The sequence below is a fragment of the Puma concolor genome, chromosome E2 (genome assembly GCF_028749965.1).
Source record: "Puma concolor isolate L17-30 chromosome E2, mPumCon1.1.hap2, whole genome shotgun sequence".
In the NCBI taxonomy this organism is placed as follows: Eukaryota; Metazoa; Chordata; class Mammalia; order Carnivora; family Felidae; genus Puma; species Puma concolor.
Window position 1 is genome coordinate 35,521,903 of NC_141681.1, and position 22,020 is coordinate 35,543,922.

The 22,020-nt window shown below is 43.6% G+C and overlaps 1 long non-coding RNA gene across 1 annotated transcript in view; it reads right to left on the minus strand.

The window, feature by feature from the left end:
- LOC147573485 (uncharacterized) overlaps positions 1–20,457 on the minus strand; it is a 47,636-nt gene extending 27,179 nt beyond the window's left edge. The window contains exons 1-2 of the long non-coding RNA XR_015244532.1: positions 20,239–20,457; positions 1,120–1,250 (exon numbers count right to left, since the gene is read on the minus strand). This is a non-coding gene — a long non-coding RNA (uncharacterized LOC147573485). The remainder of the gene's footprint in view (positions 1–1,119; positions 1,251–20,238) is intronic.
- Between the last annotated feature and the right edge of the window lie 1,563 nt (positions 20,458–22,020).

The window sequence follows — 22,020 nt, forward strand, 5'->3', positions numbered from 1 at the left end:
GAAATCGCTTTAGCACTCTTGGGCTTAGCATAGAGACACAGAACCCATTCTAGTCCACTCAAATAGTTCACAGGATTATTCTTGCACAAAGGCAACCATTAGGTGCCAGCGACCCCCTGTATTCTTTACTGGTTTGCAACACTAATGGGCATTTCCAAAATGCACTGACCATAAACCTAAGTAAGTGTTCCTAGCAGGCAAGCCTCTTAACTTCCACCAGATTGAGATGCTGAACTTGGATCCTTCTTTCAAAGGAGCAGACTATGAGAAATCTTTTCTCTCTGACCTTCTGTGTCATGGAAACCACCTTCCTCCCAGGTCCACAAGGATCCTATGTCACAGGTCAGAGGATCAAGTTATGAGAGAGACACAAAGTCTTTTTCTTCTGTTGAACAGAGTGTGCTAGGGAGAGGAGTCAATTGGCTACATTCTCAAACTGCCTTGGGATGGGACAGCAGCATGGACAATCCCACAATACCTCAGATGGCACTTGGCTGGGCTCCCAGCAAGTAGTTTGGGGCTTGCTCTGTCTGGAGGCAGGTGGGGGTTAGTGACCTTGCTTTCTCTACCAAGGGTATGGGTAGAAGCAAGGCCTTGATTTTTCAAAAACATGGTAAGTACCTGTAAATTTTCACCAAACAAAAATGCCATTGCCAAGGGGATATTTTGAGAGCTGTTTCACAGTCAAAGATGCTTAAAACATTCTATGATTCTCCCTTGTGGAGTTTCCAGGAATCTTGGGGTGCCTTGTTTCCTACCCTCTTGTTGGTTTGCTCTAGACTTGAGTACAGAGAAGACACTGTTGACTCCCCTGAGCAGAAGTGTACATTGTGGAAGAGTTGTCAGTAGGGAAAGCAGAGATGAGAAACATGTTCATTCAAACTAGCTGAGGTAATGGGGAACTGGGAAGGATATGAGTGGCCAAGGACAGGAAACAGAGGACAGCTGGGCCACATGGGGCCTGGCACTGGGTGGCCAGTGTCCAAAGCTGTGCTTCTCTCTCATACCTCCTCTCCTCAAACATCCGCTCCATCTTCTAGTTGCTTACATGCCATTTTATGCTGGCATGTGACCTCTCTGCTCTTCCAAAATGTTGGCTACAAGGGTGGATTGGCTTACCTGTCAGTTTAAGTTCTGTGCCACCATAACTGAGATAATGCAGACTCAGAAGCAGACTACCTGGTTCAGATTCCTGCTCTATTGTGTACCGCATGTGTAACTTTGGACATGTTCTGTCTCAGGTTCCTCCTCTGTAAAAGTGGAATAAAAATTGTTTCTATCTCATAAAAATGGTGCAAGTATTATATGAGTTGACTGATGAAAAAACTCAGAAGTAGTGCCTGGAAAATAAGTGCTTAAAAACATTAGCTACTGTAAACCCCCATGAGGGATACAAACTCAAATGCCCACCCAGCAAGGAGATTCCTGAAGACATCTGCAAAGTAAAACTGGCCCATGATTACCAAAAGAAGGAAAGGATAGAACTGAGAAACAAAAATGGCAATTATCCATCCCAGTAAGATCACTATTTCTAAAGAACACTGCTAGAAAACTCTGTTTAAAACAATAACAACACAAGAGAAGTTCTCCCTGATATTTACCCAAGTTTTGCCTGATTTTTCTATCTATTCTATCCACTCCTTTTAACCTGTCCTCAATGAGTCAAAAAGAAGCATTCAGCATGGGTTTGAGAGTCAAAAAAATTTGGGTTTGAACCAGCTTTGCCCTCTTATAATGTGACTTTGTGCAAACTACTCAATTTTTGTGATTATTAGTCTACTCATCAATAAAATGGGGATAATAACCCTACCTCCATGACAGCATTATAAGGAAGGAGAAAAAATATTTTTTTCAAGCACTCTTCAAGAATTCAAAGCTGAATTCCAATACCAAATCTTCTTGTCTCTAGGCTAATGGCCTTCAACTCCTCCAGCCACTCTTTGGGTGGCCTAGTGTCCAAATCCCTCCCAATTTTACCAGACTTGTGTTGACTTTGCCTGCCTTCCTAGATGTGTTCCTTCTTCTTTAGACAATGACATCCTATTCTGTTTGAGGGAAACCACCTCTCCCATTGTACACAGTCTGATGGGACTATCAATAAAAGTGCCCTGGCTTCTGCTTCTTAGGCTTAGCCAATCAGATGTTCTCCCCTCAATCTTCCATGTTAAGCTGAGTGATACAAAAGTTGGTGCTCATTCGCCTTGACTGGAGAGATGGTCCAGCTTTCTTGCCACCTCAGTGCCTTACTTTTTCACCTTCTCAACCTATGTCTTCAGCTTTTCAATGACAATGTGTCACTAACAAATTCTTTTTCTGCTTGTTAGACAGAGTACATTCCCATTACTTACAACCAAGGAACACTAATGTAACACATTCCAGATGGAAAATTGGGGGTTTTGGAGGAGGTTGTGAGTATTCCTGTGGGAAAGTTTAGGATGAACTCTGAGTCTGATGAGATGGGAAGTATTAGAAGCAAACATCAGAATGAGAGTGTCATTTGGGAGAAAGACTTATTAAATGGAGAAAAATTCACACCTGCATGTGGTCCAAGGAAGAAGTTGGATGTGGTAGGATTTTAGGAAATATCTGTCCAGGTGAACTAGTTGGCAGATGTCACCAGAGCACCCCTGCCCTTTCTGCCTGCTACCAATGTAACACTACACCTAGAATTGAGAGGACACAGGAAGGTTTTTCTAACTGGCACAACTCCCAAGCTTTGAGGGAGAAAGGGAGAAGTGCTAAAATTTGTTTCCTCCAAATGTTCTGGAATGCATCCAGGTGCACCCATAAAAGAAAGTTGGCACCCACCTCACCAATAAGGAGATATATTTCTCTAAACTGCAGTCATAATTCCTAATTGAATGTCTCTCTCAAAAATTCATGACACGAAAGACTGAATTATTAAGTAAATAAAATCATAAATGAGGATCATAACGGAGCTAATGGCTGCACTACACAGCTTTCCATTGTGCAGGAGCTTGCCAACAGCTCCCGATGGTCCAGTGTAGCTGTATCCCTGCAAACTTACACAACTGTCCCTTCACCCAGCAAAAAAAAAAAAAAAAAAAAAATGGTGTGCCCGCCCTTCAAATCTTGTTCGCAGATTGAGTTTTTCTACCAATTAACACAACTTAGAAGCACAACTTTTTTCCTGAAGATGATCTCAAACTTGGAGGCAGCCCCAGTTTGCCTGTTTCTCATTGAGCTGTCACTCACATTCTCTCGCATCAAGTTCTGCATCCCTGATAGCCTTTGACAGCTACAAGTCAATGTACCATTTAGACCCCCAAATCTGATTTTGATTTCTAGCTACTTTGATCAATATTTTAGAAAGTTCAGCAGTTTTCTTCCATAACCTTTGTATTTAAAGTCTGAACTCCAAAAACTAGTGGTAGAGATGGAGATTTTTAAGTGACTCATGTTCAGCCCATTCTGACCATCCATCATTCAACAAATGTCTGGTGAGCTCTGCTTTGTGCCCGACACCGTGCTGGTGAGAAGTGTTCTATAGTGGACAAAATAGCCATTCCACTAACCTCCATTACTTCATCATTCAGCAGAGGGGAGGAGTTCAGCAAATAGGCCCACAAATAAAATTAAATTCTCAAATTGGGATATGTGCTATGAAGAAACAAAATAATCCCATTTGAGGAGGAGAGGTTAGAAAAAATTTATTTGAGCAAGACATGTAAGCTGAGACCTGAGGATGTGCAGGAGATGGACAGGCAAGGCGGGAGGAGGGGGATGTGCATGGTGAGGAGAGCTTTCCAGAGGGGGACACGTGTGTGAAATCCCTGAGGAAAGACAGATCTTGGTCTGTTCAAGGCCCTGGGAGCCAGCCAGTGTGGCTGGAGTAGACACCGGAAGGAAGGGTGGCCAGCTGCCTCTGATGGACAAGGAATGTTGGTTAAGCAGGGTCTCCTCTTAGGTGGGGGTGGAGCAGCCCCATGCCCTTAAGCAGCAGTTGTTAGGGAGTCACTGAGGTACAGTGTGAACCACCCTAATCTGGATGTCATGATGCCAGGTTCTGGGGAAAACCACTTAGCACTATGGCAGGGGTTAAATGAGAGAAGGAGGGAGAACGCAGAGCAAAGGTCTTGCATATAGGAAGCACTCAATAAATGGTGGCCTCAGCTCTCTTGTGCCGAGTAATGGTAAGTTCCTTCCTTTTCTTGGGTCACAGAGTCTATAACTAAAGAAATGGAGCAAATGTCTTGAAAGGTCCCTTCCTGTAGAATTTGGGTGGGGAGTTTGCACACTTGGAGGGAGGCAGCCCATCTGGATTTCAGGGTCTCTTCCTGGGTGGAGATGGTACATGCTTCAGACTCCTAAACCCAGGCCTGTCTGTCCCATCTCTTCTCCCAAGCACCACAGGTCCAGATGCCTGGCTGACTTGCTGGATGCTGGCTAGGCCCTGACTTGATCCGGGGGTCTCAGTAGTTAGCAAAGCATTAGTGACAGGACCCTGCTAGGTCAACAAAACTGCCCTGGGACCTTTGTCACTGGTGCCCATCAAAGCATCCTCAAATTAAGAATAAGTAACATGTACCTGACTTCCCCTCAATCCACCCTGACCTCTCACTTCACTCCCCACTGCAAGACTGTCTCCAAATTTCTAACCCCAAGTAGCTAAGTATAGTGGCTAAGAGCTACCACACAGTCCAAAGGACTTGGGTTTGAATCTCACATGTGATCTGGGGCAAGTTTCTTCTCTGAGTGCATTTCCTCATCTGTAAAGTGGGGATTACAATATCACCAGTGTTTTTGGGGGGGTCGCCTGAGATAAGACACACAGACTGTGTAGCATGGTGCCCGACTTACTGAACATTTTCAATATGGGCTAGTTGTTAACATCATTGAATTATTATTTAAAAAATTATTGTCATAATCAGTAACAGAATGACTTCATATAAGAACAGTGAAACTAAGGGGCACCTAGATGGCTCAGTCAGTTGAGCAATTGACTTGGGCTCAGGTCATGAACTTGCGGTTGTGGGTTCGAGCCCCACAACAGGCTCTGTGCTGGCAGCTCAGAGCCTGGAACCTGCTTTGGATTCAGTGTCTTCCTCTCCCTCTGTTCCTCCCCTGCTCACACTCTGTCTCTTTCTCTCTCTCTCTCTCAAAAATAAGTAAAGATTAAAAAAAAATTAAGGGGCGCCTGGGTGGCTCAGTTGGTTAAGCATCTGACTTCAGTTCAGGTTATGATCTCCTGGTTTGTGAGTTCGAGCCCTGCGTCAGGCTCTGTGTTGATAGCTTGCTCAGAGCCTGGAGGCTGCTCTGGATTCTGTCTCCTTTTCACTCTGCCTCTCCCCCACTCACACTGTCTGTCTCTCTCAAAAATAAACAAACATTAAAATTTTTTTTTAAATTAGGAAAAAAGAACAGTGAAACGGAGAGCAAAGTAGGGGCTGAAGTCAGATACTCAGCTGGTCCCAGGTCCCCAAAGTTTAGATCATCAAAGACAGAAAGAAAAGCAGAAAGAGCCTCAGGCTGGCAGGGCAGGAGGTAGCAGCAAGGCATAGGCATTCTGACAGCACCTGGGAAATGTCATAGGTGCCTCCCACAGTTTGGGGAGTGGGGTTAGAGCCCCACCACGGCCTCCTGAGTCTCAGGCATGGCTCAGGAGCAGGAGGAACACTCTGGAAGCCCAGTCTCCTGTGTGAGCTGACTGCATGGCTGCAAGGCTACCGTTTGTCTGTAGCCTCCCTCTGACCACACTCCAACCCTCTCCAACAAGAAGCCCCTTACACAATCAAACTGGACATGTCAACTAAGCTTAAGGAATGACTTTTAAGCTGTCCCAAAATTGGAAAACTAGGGAATTCATATATTTCCATATGATAAGTAATGTTGACAGGTTTGGGCACCAGATTTTTTTCTAAGTACTTGATAAGAATAGACTAGTTTAATTTTCATCCCCTCTGAGGCAGGGCTGTATCAGTAGACCTATGTTACAGATGATGGCTGGATGTGGAGACACCTGCCCCATGTCACTCAGCTGGTACCTGCAAGTCAGATCTGCTTGACTGAAACCTACCCCACTAGAGTAAATAAAATAGCTTATGGCCTCTGTGCCAGCCCATTTGGGCTTTATGCCACCACACTCAGACCCAGGAATCCTCAGCTGGCACAGTCAGGACTTCCACACCACCAGCTTGGCTCCAGACCCCACACATGGTGCCAGGCTGCCTCTCAAAGGGACCCACATAACAAAAACCAAATTTTCTTTGAGGTTCCTTCTGATTCAAGAGTCAGGGAATCCCAGCCAGAACTGAGTTCTCCTGGGGCTGTACTTAGCAGCATAGGCTTTGAAAATATACAGAGCTGAGTTCCAATCCTGCCTCCTCCATCTTCTGAGACAAGTCACTCAGCCTAGTTTGCAGTAAGAGTACCTACTTCCTATTGCTTAACCAATGCCTGACACATAGTAAGTGCTCAGAGCTCTGCCCATTGCCAAGAAAACCAGGAGCAACAACCTTCTCACCCAAGCCTAAGCCGCAGGCAGCTTTCCAAAAGTGACCTCCAACAGGTTTCCTTGGCAATATGACCACATTATCCCAACTTACTAGCCATCCATGGCTAAGAGTTTGCATCTTGTGACCAGTAGGCTCAGATCTATGTCCTGAAGACATCCACTGTTTTTGCTTTAATTGACTGAAATACATTTATTTGAGCCACATCCATCCACATCCAGGCCAGGAGTCTATCCCAACAACTGAAGGAAACAGAAAGGATTCACCCAGGAGCCACAACCAGGGACCCGAGCAAACAGCTTGACCCTGAAGCAAATTACAAGACCCTTTCCTTCCCTTGTGTCTTCATAACTGTTTAAGTGCATTAGTAATGGAAGAAACGTTGGTTCCTGGCTCAGGTAAAAGCAAAGCCTGAGAAAACCCTTGAATTATCCAAGTGGCCTGGGGCATTCTTCTGGCTCTCTGTCCCTTTTGTTCTGGGCTCCCCACTGTCTTCGGTAGAGGTAACACCTGTCCCTTTACACTTAACTTACAGTTATCATTCACTTAGCATTTCTCCCAGAGTGTCAGAGTTATGAACTCCTGACACTCAGGGTGTAAGGAAAGCCTCTTCTCATAAAAAAAAAAAAAAAAAAAAAAAGACTGAAAATCTTAGGATGGCTCACATGGAACAGTGTGAGCAGCAGAAGGGAACATTGCTTCAGACTGAGAATTCTCCCAGATGTGGTGCAGGGACAATGTCTTACTGAGATTACTTGTTTTGAAAAACAGCTTTGGCCCTATGCATCAGCACTCCTGTATCCCTTGGGTAAATTCCTAGCAGTGCTATTGCTGGGTCATAGGGTAGATCTATTTTTAATTTTTTGAGGAACCTGCACACTGTTTTCCAGAGCAGCTGGTACCCCTATGTTTATAACAGCACTTTCAACAATAGCCAAATTATGGAGAGAGCCTAAATGTCCATCAACTGATGAATGGATAAAGAAGATGTGGTTTATATATACAATGGAATACTACTTGGCAATGAGAAAGAATGAAATCTGGCCATTTGCAGCAACATAGATGGAACTGGATGGTATTATGCTAAGTGAAACAAGTCAGGCAGAGAAAGACAGTTACCATATGTTTTCACTCATATGTGGATCCTGAGAAACTTAACAAAGAACCAAGGGGGAGGGGAAGGGGGGAAAAGTTACAGAGAGGGAGGGAGGCAAACCATAAGAGACTTAAATACTGAGAAAAAACTGAGGGTTGATGGGGGGTAGGGGAGAGGGGAAAGTGGATAATGGGCATTGAGGAAGGCATCTGTTGGGATAAGCATTGGGTATTGTATAGAAACCAATCTGACAATAAATTATATTTAATATAAGGATAAATAAGTAAATAAATAAATAAAATATTGGACACGCCAAAAATAAACAAAATAAACAAATTAACAAAAATCAAAAAAAGAAAAAGAAAAACAGCTTTTGGATGGGGTGACTGGGTGACTCAGTAGGTTTAGTGTCTGACTCCTGATTTTGGCTCAGGTCATGATCTCATGTTTCATGAGTGTGAGTCCTCCATTGGGTTCTATGCTGACAGTGTGGAGCATGCTTGGGATTCTCTTTCTCCCTCTCTCTCTGCCCCTCTCCCATTCTCTCTCTGTCTCTCTCTGTCTCTGTCTCTCTCTCTCTTTCTAAATAAATAAATAAATAAATAAACTTAAAAAATTTAAAAATTAAAAAAAAAATAACTTTGGGGCACCTGGGTGGCTCAGTCAGTTAAGCAACTGACTCTTGATTTCAGCTCAGGTCATGATCTGAAGGTCGTGAGATTAAGCCTCACAATGGGCTCCATACTGGGCATGGAATTTGCTTAAGATTCTCTCTCTCCTTCTCCATCCCTCACTCTCGTGCTCTCTCTTTCACTCTCTGTTTAAAAAAAAAAAAAAGACTATATTCAGCACTCTCACTAGCCAAATTATGAAAGAGCCTAAATGTCCATCAACTGATGAATGGATAAAGAAATTATGGTTTATATACATAATGGAGTACTACATGGCAATGAGAAAGAACGAAATATGGCCTTTTGTAGCAACATGGATGGAACTGGAGAGTGTGATGCTAAGTGAAATAAGCCATACAGAGAAAGACAGATACTATATGTTTTCACTCTTATGTGGATCCTGAGAAACTTAACAGAAACCCATGGAGGAGGGGAAGGAAAAAAAAAAAAAAGAGGTTAGAGTGGGAGAGAGCCAAAGCATAAGAGACTCTTAAAAACAGAAAAAACTGAGGGTTGATGGGGGGTGGGAGGGAGGGGAGGATGGGTGATGGGTATCGAGGAGGGCACCTTTTGGGAGGAGCACTGGGTGTTGTATGGAAACCAATTTGACAATAAGTTTCATATATTGGAAAAAAAAGAAAAATATATGTATAAAAATTATTAAAAAAAGCTATATTGAGGTATAATTGTTTTACAAAGAGCCACACATATTTAATATGCACAATTTGATGAGTTTGTAAATATGCAAACATCTATGTTACCACCACCACAATGAAGGGAATAGGCATATCCAATACCTCCAAAGTGTCCTTTTGTCCTTTTGTGGGTTTATTTTTGTTTTTGTTTTTGATTTGTGGTATGAACATTTAACATGAGATCTACCCTCTCAACAAATTTTGAAGTGCATAATATTGTATTATTACCTATAGACATTGTGTTGTACAACAGATATCTAGAACTTATTCATCTTGCTTAATTCAAATTTTATAGTCATTGAACATCTCCCCATTTCCCCTTGTCTGCAGCCTCTGGCAATCACCATTCTGTTCTCTGCTTTTATGAATTTGACTATGTTAGATATCCCTTATGTATAAGTGAAACCATGCAGGATTTGTCCTTCTGTGACTGGTTTATTTCACTGCCACTTTTGAAAGGTCCATCAAGATATTGGCAGTCATACAAATAAAATAATTTAATAGTCTTTTTTTTTTAAGACTTCCATAGACTAATACTGAAGATTACCTTTTCAAAGTTCTTTGAGAGCTATTGAAACTTCCACTGACTCCTTCAGGCAAGCACCTCCCCAAAGGGAGATGCCTCTGGTGCCTCTATCCTAACAATTTCTGCATGTATGACATTGCATCTCAGCTGCTCCTGTGTGTCCTTTCTCTCCATTAGAGCAGAGCTAAGAACAGAGGCTGTGTCTTTTTGCAGATGGCACCAGGCACGTAGGTGCTCAGAAAATGTTTGTGGGGACAGGGATAAACTACAACCACCATATGCACATTATCTCTAGCACACAAGAGGTCTGCAGTTGGTATTGTTTTTAGCCAGTTTATGGAAAAGTAAACAGGAAGGGAGAGACTAAGTGGCTTTGTGGGGACACAAAACTGAAATGTGCTACTGGGGCTGAAACACATGTGTGTCTAAGCTCCTGCTTTATGTTCCCTCCAGGATATCAATCTGCTCTCACAATGAAGTCAGAGAAGGCCTGCTCTCTTCAAGTGTACCCATTTTTCAGGTTAATAATGAGAGGTCCAGAGATATGCAAATTAATAGTTAATAAGAAACATGATCAGGAAATGGCACCCAGGGTAATGACACCTTCCCATGCTGGCAACATCAGGACTCTACACCTTTCTTCCTGAACCCTGCACCTGCTGCTCCCTCTTCCCAGACCTCACTCACTAGCTCATGTGCATACACACTCACCTGGCCCTAGCTGCATCCTTATGACCTGCTATGAGCTAAATGTTTGTGACCTCCCTAAATCTATATGTTAAAACTTAAATCTCCAGTGTGATAGATTTTGGAGATGAAGTTTTGAGGAAGTAATTAGGTCATGAGATGAAGCCCCCACATGAGATTAGTGCCCTTATGAGAAGACACACAAGAGATCTTATTCTCTCTCTCTCTCTCTCTCTCTCCTTATGCCATAAGAGGATACAAGAGAGATGGCCATCTGAAAACCAGAAAGAGGGTTCTTGTTAAGAACCTGAACATGATGGCACCTTGACCTCAGACTTCCAGCCTCCAGAACTGTGAAAGACAGATGTTTGTTGTTTTTGAAATGTTTAAGGCACACATGCTATGGTATTCTCTCTTAGTAGCTGCAACTGATCAAGATATGACCAAGAATTATCTTAAGCCCCCCCCTTTTGTCCCTCCTGGGTCACCTCAATCACACTCCTGAATGACTTAGGTCTCCCCTGCAATTTTTGGAGCACTGTCATCCTCCCCACCTTGCCATGAGCCAGAGGGCAGGGCCTATGCCAGATATGTCTTTTGTGGAGTCCCATGAATGACCAACTTGCTATTGCAGATGACTGACCCAGAGCACAATGTTCCTCCAGTAGGTCTTCCTTCTCACTCTCTTCTTGACCCTTGGCTTAACTAAACCAACCTATTAAATTGAAACACTGGTCGATTGTTTTTATAGCTTAGCCCAAACTTAAGAGAACCTAGCATTCTCATACACCAGTCTTGGGAATGAATACTGGCCTGGCTTTTCTGAAGGAGAATTTGATGCTTCAGCTACACCTGCCTTGGAAATGTACATGACTTTGACTATGATTTTTCTTCTAGAAATGTATTTGCACATTAATTGATGCTGTCCCCCAAGATTTGTGTTTGAGGACAGTCTAGGCAGTATTGTTTCCAACAATAACAAAAACGAATTATGGTCAAATAATTTTCCAACAATAGTAGAATTAAGTCAAACAATTGTGGTTGATCTACATAAGGAAACCCTCTACATACAACCTTGTGTGCTGTGTTATAGAGGTATATCTATGGATGTGGGAAAATTCTCATTATACAGCGTGAATTGTTCTTCTGAGTATATCATAGTGCATAATAGATATTTAAAAAGCAAATACAAAGAAAAAGATCAAGTTAAAATATACCAAGCTTTTAGCAATGCTAATTTCTGCACTGTGGCACTATTGAGTGTTTTTTTCTTTTCTTTCTACTTTTCTGTATGTTCTAAATTTACTACAAGGAAATATTTGGGGGTACATGGGAAATGACATCTATTCTACTTTATTACCTAAAAAGAGGCTTTCCTTTGAATAATTTTTGGATAATCTGTCTTTATAAAAACATGTAATTGAGGCAGAACAAAAAGGCACAGACACAGAAACAAAAGAAGCCATAATCTGCCTGCCCAGATAAGTCCTGTTGACCACAGTAAACTTTTATAATCAGAAATCCAAAAGTTACTTCCTCTCGTCCTAAACTCCTATCTCCATGTGGTCAGCTGACCTGGTCAGGGCTGGTCTAGGTTGTGGCACAGATGGCCAGTTGCCCACCAAATATCTATTCTCCCTTCTGCCTTAGTAGGAGACTCCAATTTTATTCTGGAGTCAATGTGCCCAGCCAGCAGGACCCTTATTTCCTAACCTTCCTTGCAGATCGCAATGGCCAGTGGGCTTCCCACAGACATGTCACGTGGGGTGTAGAGACACCCCCCCCTCCTTTGAGCAGGTGACAGCTGACAAAATGCCCTTTTGCCACCCTCCCCTTCTGCTTCCTGGTGGTAATGTGGCTGTGATAGTGGGGGCCCCAGGACCCTTCTGGACTGAAGGCAATCTTGATGAAAACCACACTGCAGAGGTTGGTGGAAGAGAAAGAGCCCAGAGCCTGGTACCTTAGTGATGGCACAGCCGCCACACTAGCCCTAGACTGCCCATGTCCAGACTCCTTTCATAAGTGAGGGAAACACTTGCTCTGCCTTGCTCCAGAGCTGTTAAGTCTGTGCCCTCTTACAAGTCTCAGAAAGTGCCCTTCAGAAGCTCACTCAGCTGTTAATGAAATAAGACCACACTGTTGGTCCAGCATTGTTCCTGTGTGCACACCTCCCTCCTGCAGGAACCCCAGTGAGCAGAAGTGTTGTTGTGGTGCAAGGACACCTCCAGCTCCCCAGCACTGTCTAGTGAACATTGTTACAGGAGGGAGAATCTTGTCTGACTCTGGGTGGGACAGGGGAAGGGGATGGGAAGATAGCTTCCAAGGGGAGTCAAATACGCATACACATCTTTATATTCTTCTGTGGTCTGCTTGCCATTTTAATAATATTTTTCAAATGCTAATTTGGTGTAAGTCGTGCTGGTACATGCAGCTCACAACTACTGACCAATTAATCTAGGCAGACAGGAGGTTGAGTACTTATGAGGGGACTTGTCAGACCTTATGAAAGCAACACCACAGTAACTAGAGGCACCATGGCACCCCTCCCTCATGGCCAAGTCTGGCACAGCCCACAGAGCTGCACCTCACAGCCAATGGCCTTTGCAAAGCTCTGCGGCTCTGAATGCAGCCCAGATGGTGGTCTCCAGGGGATCATAGGGCCCTGAAAACTTGTCACAGACATGTTGTCGCATGACACCTTTCTGAGATCTGGCACCTCAAATGTCCTGCCCTGTGGCATTTTCAGACCTCTGCTCCATGAGCAAGCACCACAGTCCTCCGCACCTGGCCCTAGGGGAATGGGCACAGAGAATCCTGCAATCCCAGGGTTTGGGAAAGGACTTTCATGTGCATATGAGTTTGCTAGAGCTGCCACAACAGAGGACCACAGACTGGGTGGTTTCGACAACAGAAATGTATTGTCTCACAATTCTGGGAGCTGGAAGTCTGATGTCAAGGTGTCCCCTGGGCTGTTTCCTTCTGAGCACCATGAGGGAAGGGTCTGTTCCTGACCTCTGTCTGATTTGTAGATGGCCTTCTCCCCGTGTCTTCCTCTGTGTGTGTCTGTTTCCAAGTTTCCCATTTTTATAAGGTCACCAGTCATGATGATGTTATCTTAACTTGGTTACCACAATAAAGACCCTATCACCAAATAAGGTCATATTCTGAGGAGGTTAAGATATATGAGTTCTGGGGGAAAATAATTCAACCTGTAACTCTATTCTTCAAGTCTGGGGGCGGTGGGTCACAACAGGAGCTATGAAGGTAACATAAATGAATGATCCCCACACAGGTGGGAACTTGTGTCAAAAAAACATCAGACAGGTACAGTGTCAGCCCCAGGTAAAGGTAACTGTTGGGCAACTTCTGTTTGCCCCTCCAGCCCCCTCCTCACCTTTCTCCACTCTATTCTGTGCCCAGCAGTCTAGTTTTTATGGGCTGCATCTGAAGGCTCCCTGGCCCTGTTTCTTTCAGAAGGTTCGGCCAATGCTGTAGAACATAGCAGCCACTGTGTTGCATATTAGAGTCCTCCAGAGAAAAAGAACCAGCAGGATATATACAAATATACATAAGCAGAGATTTATTCTAGGAATTGGCTCACACAGTTATGGAGGCCAAGAAGTCCTATGATCTGCCATCTGCAAGCTGGAGACCCAGGAAAGATAGTGGCGCAGTTCAGTCCAAGTCCAAAGGCCTGAGAACGAGGGGAGCCAATGGTGTAAGTTCTAGGCTAAGTCCAAAAGCCAGGCACATCAATATCCAAGGGCAGAAGATGGATGCCCCATCACATGCAAAGAGTGAATTCACTCTTTCTCTGCCTTTTTGTTCTATTCAAGCTCACCTGCACAGGGTGGGAGGTGGTATTCTCTACTCAGGATACTGATTCAAATGTTAATCTCTTTGGAAACACTCTCATTGACACACCCAGAAATAATGTTTTACCAGCTATCAGGGCATCTCTTAGCCTGGTCAAGCTGACTCAAAATTAAGCATCACAAGTAGCTATTTAAATTTAATTTCAAATTACTTGAAATTAAAATTTTACATTTCAGTTCCTCTGTCACGCTAGTCACATTTCAAGTGCTCGATAGCCACAAGTGATTGGTTGCTATGGTTTTGAACAGTGCAGATATATAGTGTTACCATCATCACAGAAAGTTCTATTGGGCAGCACTGGTTCAGACATGAGAAGCCCCAGGAGTCGATATAGAAGGTGAGAGGGGAATAGATAAGATGTCTGTTCCCCAGCTTCTTTCCTGCCAGGTTGCCTGAGGCTGGTTGTGGTTCTGTTGAGGCCACATCCCTTACCAGGGAGCCCTTTCCTACAACTATTCTCTCTGGCTTGCCGTTACTGCTCCCTCCCTTTGTGCCTTCAACCTTGGGGTGCTTATAGCTCCCCACTGCCCTGGAGTGCAGTACCGCCCCTTGCTGGTTTCCCTGACACTAGACCCATGCCTTTACCTGAATCTATCTATATACCCTGTCTAATCACTTACCTGTTCCTGTAACAAGGCCACACCCTATTGTATTGCCCAGAACAGTGTTGTCAATTCTTCTCATTTTGCAAGAAAAGCTGTAAATCTAGATTTTTATATGAAATCTACAACTTGAACATAGCAACCATCTCAAAAACAATTTCCAAACATTATGTATGCAAAGCAAAACTCATCTACTTCTGAGTGTGGTCCATAATTAGCAACCTAAGCTGGTGGTTACCCACTGTGTTTGAGCAAGCCCCCTCCCCACTGGTTTTAGGATGTCTTGTGATATCCTCTGGGTAACTACCATTTTCCTATCTCTCTTTTTCCCAGGGACTGAAAGGAATATCACTTTCCGATCTCCAACTGTGACGTGCTCTCTGCCTTTCCTTGGTATGGTAGTTACCTATTATCATAGTGGCTTGAAACACAAACATTTCTTATCCCACAGTCTGTGGGTCAGGAATCACACACAGCTGTGTTGAGTCTGGCTCAGGGCCTCTCATAAGCTGACATCCAGGTGTCAGTCCAGGACACTGGTCATCTCAAGGTTCTATTTGGAAGGATCCACTTCCAAGCTCACCCATGTAGTTGTTGGCAGGATTCTGCTAGGCTGTTGGACCAGGGGCTTTGGTTTCTTGTTGCCTGCCCACCAGCATGTGGGCCTCTACCCAGGGAGGCTCACAATATAGCAGCTGGTTTTGCCAGAGCAACGAGCAGGAAGAGCCAAGCAGAGAGTGAGAGTGTGGTATCAACCCTAATCTTGGAAGTGACACCCAATCACATTTGCTGTGTTCTATTGATTAAGAAGCCCCTAGGTTCAGCCCACACTCTAGAGTGGGGGATAACACAAGATTGTACAATCTAAGAGGGGATCACTGAGGACCCTCTCAGAAAGCTGCCTGGGATATGTATTCTGCAGGTGAGGAAATAAAACTGGGTTATAATTTAAAAGTGAATTGGGGTAAGATAGGACCACCAGAAACTGGGGAACCCCAAGATATCTGTAAGCCAGGCCTGCCAGAAAATAATTCCTGAGATCTTCATAAAATTTCTTTCTATGTTGCCAAATATCCCTGTCTTTTTGTTCACTCTATTCTCTGCCTAAAATTAATCTCTACTTCTCAACATATTCTTTTTCAAGACCCAACTCAGACGCCTCCTTCTGTGAAAGCCTTCCTGACCCTCCCAGACAGAAAGGTTGACTCACCTGGTCTCCCCTAACATCACTGACATAAAGCATGTTCACATCTATCATCTTATCTTGCCTCATTTGAGCCTTATAACAACCCAGTAAATGGCTAAATATTGTTATCCCCATTTACATCAAGGAAAACTGAGGCACAGAAAGATCAAGACTCAAGATCAAGATCACACAGGTAGTAAGTAGAAGATTTAGGACTTGAACTAAGGTCTTCAGACTCCAAGGTCTATTTTGTTTTGTTTTGTTTTATTTTTCTGTTTCCTCTATAGCATTTAACATGTCTGTAGTTTTATTCATTTGTTTATTCAAAAATAATTTACTGAGGTGACCTGGGCTGCCCCACACAGAACACAGGCTGGGTCCTCCCTCTAATCCACTCTACCCAGATATCTTCCCTCATTTCTTTGCTTTGCTTAGCCAAACTCTGGCAATCCTTTAGTCCAAGTTTAAGTCATTCCTCCTCCATGAAGCCTTCGCTGACTCCTTCAGCCCACAGAATGCTGGACTTGGAAGTAACTTCAAACACTTTCATTTTATCTTGGGGAAGCTGTAGTCTCCAAAAGGAACACAGTATGTCACACAGAAGGTCCCTTTTATGCTGAGTACACTCTATGTGCCTAGCCCAGATCCCATTGTTGGGATGGACACATCCAACCCTTGACTGCTGGGAATCCCAGCTTCTGCAGACTCCTGGTGTACCCTTTTGGGGATCATCCTCAACTGCAGAGAACTGCCTCACCCAGGGTTAAGCCTGTCCCATGGCCAGTGACTGGCTGATGCAGTGGTACAAAGGCACCTCCTTGCCTCTAATTGGGACAACTCTGAAGGATCACCCTACTCCAGAGCTCCCTATAAGACCAGCTTCACCCCTGCCCCCTCCTGTTTCCCTCACCTCCTTATAGGTATTATCTCCTAAGAACACTGCCCAAAAATCCTTCCACACACATTTCTCCAACTTTTTAGGGGCCCAGTCTCTTAAAGACACAATTATTATTACTAATATAAATAAGAATGGCAATAAGTTACTGAGCAATACTGTAAAAAAAAAAGCTAACATTTGTTGAGTGCCAGGACCTCTATTTCTTCCTCACATAAACATAAAAGAAAGATTTTATTATTATACTCATTTACCAGATAGAGAGGTGAAAGTTTTTGTTATGTTTTTCACACCTTATAAGTAAAAGGTGGGGTTGGGATTCTTATTCAGGGCTTCAAGTTCTGGAGCCAAGCTCTTAACCACCTCACTGTCACTTGGTGATTATTCTATATACACATCACCTTTCTTAGCTGTAAGATCTTTGAAGACACATATCAGGTGAAGACTGTGTCACCAGGCAGACAGCAGGTACTCAATAAATGCTGGTTGGTAAGTGTCCATTGATGGATGAATGGATAAAGAAGTTGTAGTGTTTATATACAATAGAATAGTACTCAGCTGTAAGGAAGAAGGAAATCCTGCCATTTGCAACAATGCGGATGGAACTTAAGGGCATTTTGCTAAATGAAATAAGTCAGACAGAGAAACACAAAGACTGTATAATCTCACTTATATATTAGATGTAAAAAAAGAAAAAAAAAACAAAGCCCTAGAAAAGGTGATCAAATTTGTGGTTACCAAAGGCAGGAGTTGCAGGGAGGAAGAATAAGAGGAATGTGGTGTAAAAGAACAAACTTCCAGCTATAAGATAAATAAGTATGAGGAGGTCATGTACAACACAACAACTATAGTTATCACAGCTGTATGGTACATATGAAAATTGTTAGGAGAGTAAATCCTAAGAGCCCTCATCACAAGGAATATTTTTTCTTCTTCTTGCTTTTTCTTTTTATTATGTCTATTTGAGGTGATGGATGTTAACTAAATGAATGGTGGTAATAATTTAAAAACATATGTAAGTCAGACCATTGTGCTGTACACCTTAAATTTATACACTGATGTATGTTAATTATATCTCTATAAAACTGGAAAAAATTAAAATTAAAAAATTAAAAATCATTTTTAAATGCTGGTCAGCTAAATGGCTGGTAGGTTGCTTTGTGAACATGCCAAAATCAGGTCAGTAGCACAATGTGCAGGGCCAGTCTTCAGGACTTCAAAATTCTGGCTGAGGGTTCCCGCTCTTACACCTGCCTCTCTGCTATTTACTTGCAGACATTTAAAGGTCAGGGTGGTAATGTTCAGCCATGAACTTTTCACTTCTACCAGGATCATAGGCATTAAAGAAGCAGGTGTGTGTGTCTGCATGTGTGTGTGCATGTGTGTATGTGTGATCACGCATGTGTGATGGGGGCAGCTGGCTCTGAGTGAGGCAGCTGCTACCACACCCTCTTCTGGGTTTACTCCAGAGTGTCTGTTCTCTCCAAGCAGGTTTGGCAGGACTACAGTGTATTTGGGAGTCTTCTGTCAAGGGAGCTAGCTGCTTTGGGTCTCTGTGGGAACTCTAAATCCATGTCTGCTACATCACCAGGTCTCTGAGCTCCGATAGCCATTAGCTGCCTATAAGCCATTCAATCTGACAGCAAATTTTGATCTTTCTTTAAACCACTTAATTAATAATTTCAGGCAAGTCTTAACTTCATAACTAGACCAAACTCCCTCTAGCAGGCAGCAGTGACCTCATTGTCTACTCATCATCTACCCAGCCTCCAGCTGGGTGCTGGACACATGAGAGCTGCTCAAGGGAAAGTTGAGGACTGAGGAAGGAGTCAGATGCCTACATCCTTAGGGCAGCTCACAAGACCCAGCCCTGGCAATGGCCCCATGATCTTGCCTCTGGACCATGGCATGGGGTGGTGAAGGGAAAGAGGGGACACAGGAGAAAGGCTGCTCCTCAGGCGCATTCTCTATTAGCGGTGAATTTGTAACAAATTTAAGGTATGGGGTTGTCATGACTAATTGTTAAGAATGTGACAAAAAGACATGAGAGGAAGCAACATGAACATCATAGTCTGGCCCATCAGATACGTCAATGTCCTGCCTCTTAGCCCTCCAGAGCATTTGCATCACAGCACTAGAGTCTGAACTCCTCACTCTAGTCTAAAAGGGTGGGGTTTCCAGTCCTTTACATGTTACCTACCTCTCATTCCAAAAATAAAACACTTTGAAAAAAGAAATAAAAATGAGAAAACTCAAAATCAGGTAGTGGAGACAGACTAGTAATCATACATTAGTGAATAACAGTAAATGCAATGATAAAATGTTGATGTAGCTTTTTGGGCTCTTGAAGAAGGGTACCTAACTTGGGTGGAAAGGTCAGGACAAACTTATTGGAGGAAGAGATATCTTGATTGACTCTTAACAGAAGAGTAGAATTGAGGGCTGCTGTCTTCCACATCATTTAGCTGTCCAAAAAGAAGATCCAGAAAAAGAGTTTATAGGTCTATTGTGGCCTCTTGGGACACTTAAAGGCTGATGCCATATGCTCACAGCAGAAGTGGCACATCCCCATATACCCCAAGGGTGTTTAGTTATAAGGGGAAATAGTAGGACAGTTACAAAGCTAGTCCAAGCTGGGTGCAGTTAAAAGGGGCATTTGCAGAAATCATTTCTTAATTAACATCATGGCCTTCCTGCCCATTTCAGATCTCCAGCGATGTACAAAGCTGGGTAAGGCCTCCCAGGCTTTGATTCCTCAAGTTTATCTTTTAAGCCCCTCATTTCTGTTGGGTGAGATGAAATCTCTAAATTCCAACTTCACAGAGACCCACCAATCCCCTCCCCACCCCCATTCCTTAGCAACCTCTCAGAATGAGTGTTCTTTTAAAAGAGACAAGGTCCTTGCTGACATCTCTCTTTAGAGAGCTCCATCAAAATCCTGCATTTGCCCAGTGTCCTTTCCTTGGCCACTGGTAACCAAGGAAACAAGATACTATGGTAACACTGGGAGGAGAGAAAGGGAGGCATCCAGAGTCCTTGCTCACTCTCTCTCCTCTCTCTTGGAATCAAGGCAGTTACCAGGGCAGAGAGAACATCTGTTCTCAGCTTCCTGGGAGAGAGCACCAGGACACCCACATGGGTGGCTTAATAGCTGACACTCAGAGCTTCCCATTCCCCAACTTGAAGACTGGTGCCCCAGGGCCCCCCAAAACAATGTGCTTTCCCAGGACTGAGGCTCAGCCCTCTCTAGAACTTATAATATAATGTGTAAATACCAGATGTAAGGGATGCATAGATGTTTATTCAAGTGAGTGAACAAAATAGAGATTGGGATCATGTATAAGCAAAGCCCTAAGCATATTTGAAATTATGATGTATGACAAAATTACCAAGTGTTTGCACAATCTTTAACAGTGTTGGATTTATCTCTGATTTCGCCCTGCTTTTCTGCCTCCTTGTTCAGTGCCTCCCACCCCACCGTCTCTATCTCTGCTTCTCAGGTGCCCTATCCCTGTATTTTTCTCTGCTTACCTGCCTCTCCCTCTGAGGCTGCAGTCCTGCTTCTTTCTGTCTCACTCTCCCTCCTCCTTACTTCTGACCTGCAGTTCACCTGTCACTCTCAGGATGGAGTGGCTTAAAGAGAAAGATGCCCTGTGTTCTGGTGCCGGCTCAGCCCCTGCCAGTCCACTCTGTATAGAACGCCGCGTTTACTCTCGCCAACCTCACCATAGACAGGCCTTATGTGGGGCACCCTGGGGTGAGGCTTGAAGGAGGCCCAAACATTACAAACTGTGATATATGCGATGATGTCATAATCCCAGTGCAGTCCTCAGGAGCAATAGAGAAACCTACCTTTTTGTCTCCAATCCTTTGCTGATTGAATCTTATTTTACAACCTTAAGAATTCTCCATAGAGTTTTAAAATCTTTTCTTCTGATTCCTATGTTAAATCCTGCTCCACAGGAACTGCCTTTTCTAATTTTTCAGCATTGACTCCCTTCCTTAGAACAGTGTGGTGTCTGAACTGCTTTGATCACACACCCTTATCGATCAAAATATTTCAAACGTGTACCTCCTAGTATAAGTGCACGTATGTATTTATAAAGCACATACATGTACTACTGTACTAATATTTTGTGCATGATAAATATACACCAAAAGGGGAATTTGAAAGGAAGTAAAAAAAATAAAAGGAAGTGATATATCTAAAAGGAAGTAATATGTTATATCTTCTTGGGCCACCCTAAGGGACTGTCTGTACACCCCATGTTGCCTACTCAGTCCCTTTTGATAACTGAGAACCTTGCTTTGCCTCTTATGTCAGTGATTTAGGGTTCCCAGAGAACCTAGGGAAGATTGTTGAAGGACCAGAACATGATAGAATTTCTTTGTCAGGGAGGGTATTCATTTCCTGAGGCAGCTGTGACAAAGGACCACAGACTGGGCAGCTGTAACAACAGAAATGCTTTGTTTCATGGTTTTGGAGCCTGGAAGTCTGAGGTCAAGGTGTTGGAAGGTTTGATTTCCTCTGATGGCTGAGATGTATAACCTGTTACATGCCTCTTTCCCAGCTTCTGGTGGTTTGTGGGCCAGTTTTGGCATTCCCTGACTTGTGGGTGCATCACCCTGAGCTCTGCCTCCCATCCTCACATGACATTCTCTCTGGGTACATGCCTGTCTCTATGTCCAAATCTCCCTTTTTTACAAGGATGCAGGTATACTGGAGGAGAGCCTACTTTAATGATCTCCTCTTAACTTGATGATCCTGACTTACATCTAATTTCCAAATAAGCTTACTGTTGTAGAATAAATTATGTCCTTCTGAAAATCTGCATGTTGAAGCCCTAACTCCCAATGTGACTGTATTGAAGATATGGACTTTAAATAAGTAAGGTTAAGCGAGGCTATGATTAGTTGGGCACTCGTCCAGTATGACGGGTGTCCTCACAAGAAGGGGAAGAGACGCCAAGAGTGCAGATACAGAGGAAAGGCCATGTGAGGACACAGTGAGAAGGTGGTCACCTGCAAGCTAAAGAGAGAAGCCTCAGAAGGAACCAGTCCTGCTAACCCCTTGATCTTGGACTTGTAGCCTCCAGAAACATGAGGATAAATTCCTCTTGTTTAGTCCTGCCAGTCTGTGCTATTTCATTGCATCAGCCCTAGCAGACTAACACAGGCACAGTGAGGAGGGGGACACAATTTAATCCATGACAAGGGGCTAATGGTAAATTGGATAACAAGCCAGGGCCTTTACACTGAGTTGTGGGCATGAAGCTTCTCCAGGGTGGGCAAGTTGGGGCAGCCATGAGAAGC